The following is a 2,945-nucleotide window of genomic DNA, read 5'->3' as shown; positions in this document are numbered from 1 at the left end:
AAACAGGGGTAACTTTAAAGAATAAAATGTACTTATTGGCTAAACAAAAAATTCTGAAAATTTTATGGTAAGAATATATATGAGTATAGTTTCAGGGAAATTTATCGGATCTTAAATTTGAGTTCTATAGCTCCAGATATAAATAATTTAGTTACTATGACACAGATGGACAGCTTGAATATTCATAAAAGTAAATAATAAAAATTATAGATAATGTTACTTACAAGTCTGTTATATACACTAAGGATGTGGAATGGAGAGGAGGAGGAGGAAAAATGTGTATGAATATTCATCTAGCATGGCTAATTTGCATGTTTTAGGCTCAGGGACTAAATTGAATAAAAGTAAAACTTTATGGGTAATTTTGTAAAAATGTCAAAAATGACCAAATTGCATGAAATGGATTATTTTATTATTTAAATTACAAAATTGAATGAAATTATTAATTTAGTTCAAGATCGAGGGAAAACATATTTTAGGGATTAAATTGAAAAGTGTTGAAATTATGAAAAATTCTGATATTTTATAGAATCCATGGACTGTTATCAATATGTATGAGGATAATAGCTAGAAGTAAGGATTAAATTGCAAGAATTTTATTTTCCTAACCCTAAGGATGAAATCGTCATTAATTAAAAGTTTAAGGGTAAAATGGTAATTTTACCTAGAGCATTAATTAAATGCATTAAGATATGAAACGAATGAAAATGATGATCAAATTTATTTATAAAGATCCAAACGACTCAAATACGAGACCTGATCGTGGAAAAGAAAATATATCGAATTAATGAAATTATAAACACAAACAAGCAATGAGGTAAGTTCGTGTAACTTGAATTATATTCTTAAATGCTTGAAATGTATGTTATTGATGTGAACATGATTTGAATGTTCATTGTATGAAAATTGATGAAACATTGATATATTTGATAAAAAGGGGGAAGAAATCCCGGTTGAATGAAAGGAAATTTCAATGAATCTCTGAAAATGGATTGACAGTAAAAAGGATCTAGCCCAGACGGGTGATCCTATCCTGATATAGCCCTCCCGAAGAATATGTGGAAAATGGATTTAGCCCGGATGGGTAATCCGAATTAGGGTCTAAATTTAGCCTGGACTGGTAATTCAAATCCAAGCTCATTAGAGTAATTGTCGTTGCAGGGGATTTAGCCTGGACTAATAATCCCGACAATACTCTATGAGTTTACATTACAGGGGATTTAGCCTGGACTGGTAATCCCGCTATAAGGATGAGGTTCACGGGAGTGTGCTATCTAAAATGAAATGTGTAAGACCATGGTTGAAAGATACCATGGCAACATGATATGAAATGTGTAAGACCATGGTTGAAAGATGCCATGGCAACGTGACATGAAATGTGTAAGACCATGGTTGAAAGATACCATGGCAACATGACAGAAAGTGAGTAAGACCATAGTTGAAAGACACTATGGCATCATGTCGAAGATAAATAAGATCATGGATGAGAGACGCCAAGACATCTGTTGAACAATTAATATTCAGGTAATGTGTATCAAATGATGAATGGTTTTATGAATTGGTTATACAAAATGTTTGTATGAAATGTTTACAAGAATTGGTCAAATGAAAATATGTACAAAATAGTTGTATGAAATAATTAAGAAGATAGATAAATGAAATAAGTATAGGTACATGGAATATAATTTATCTTAAGTTTGATATAAACTATTACCGGAATAAATATACATAAAATATATGGAAATGATGGAGCATGAAATATTGATATAATGAAATGAATGATATATACTATGAAGAAACGGTAAGAGAATGATATGTTTCATGACATGTACATATATGATTATCTTTAATATGTTGAAACAAGGAAATTGTGTAAGTAAAAACAATTATTAAAACTCAAGTGTGACATGTCGAGAAAATAAATATATCAATATTGAATTTATTTGAAATATGTACTAGTATACTAACAATGTTGTTGTTTGATGCTTAGACAAGTGTCAAGCTGTTGATTGAATGGTAATATATTTATTTATATGATGCATTGAATTGGTAAGTATTTAATTGAATTTTTTTTAAGTGATCTATTAATTCTAGTAATGCTCTGAAACCCTATTTCGATGGCAGATACGGGTTAAGGGTGTTACAATATAAATATCAAATTATAAACTGAACGAGCTTACTCGGGCTGAGTTGTAATAGTGTAGAAGTTTAGGGACTCTTTCATAATTTTTCCTTTTCCACGTAAATCAATAGGTTCTTGATCTAAAATATAAAATTTCTCAACTATTAGCTTAAATTTCATATTCCAACTTATTCTACAATTTATACCCTTTTTATTTTTAAAATTACACAATTGCCCCTAACTTTTACAACTTTTGCAATTTAATCCCTTAACTCGAAAACCATCAAATTAACCATTTTCTCAAGTTAAAAATTACAACTGAGTATTCAAGGCTTCTAAAAAACTGACAAGACACCTCATATTCATGATAAATCCTTAAAATTTTGACATTTTAACAATTTAATCCTTTAATAAAAAAACAAACTAAAATCACTTCACAAAACAACCAAATACCACAATCAAAGCTTCAAACACATGATTATCATCAAAAACTTTCAAGATTCATCAATGGAAACTTCTAAAAATTTTAACAGATTCAAAAACGAAGATATGAGCTAGCTGGACCTAGTTGCAATAGTCTCAAAAACATAAAATTCATTAAAAACAGGGATAAAAAACTTATTCATGCAAAGGGATAAACTAACCGAACCTCTAACCTATGCTTTCATGGTGTTTTCAGCAAAAGATGAAGAGAAATGAAGAAAAAATGTCTTTTTCTTTCAATTTGTTTTATTAATTTGGAATTAATTTCAAAATTGCCATTAAACCAAATTTTCTTTCAATTTTTCTTTAATTTTTAACCCCATTACTACCCACTATCTAC

This window comes from Gossypium hirsutum, chromosome A13, assembly GCF_007990345.1.
Source record: "Gossypium hirsutum isolate 1008001.06 chromosome A13, Gossypium_hirsutum_v2.1, whole genome shotgun sequence".
Lineage (NCBI taxonomy): Eukaryota > Viridiplantae > Streptophyta > Magnoliopsida > Malvales > Malvaceae > Gossypium > Gossypium hirsutum.
The sequence above is the reverse complement of the archived record's forward strand: the minus strand, read 5'-3'. Positions refer to the sequence as shown.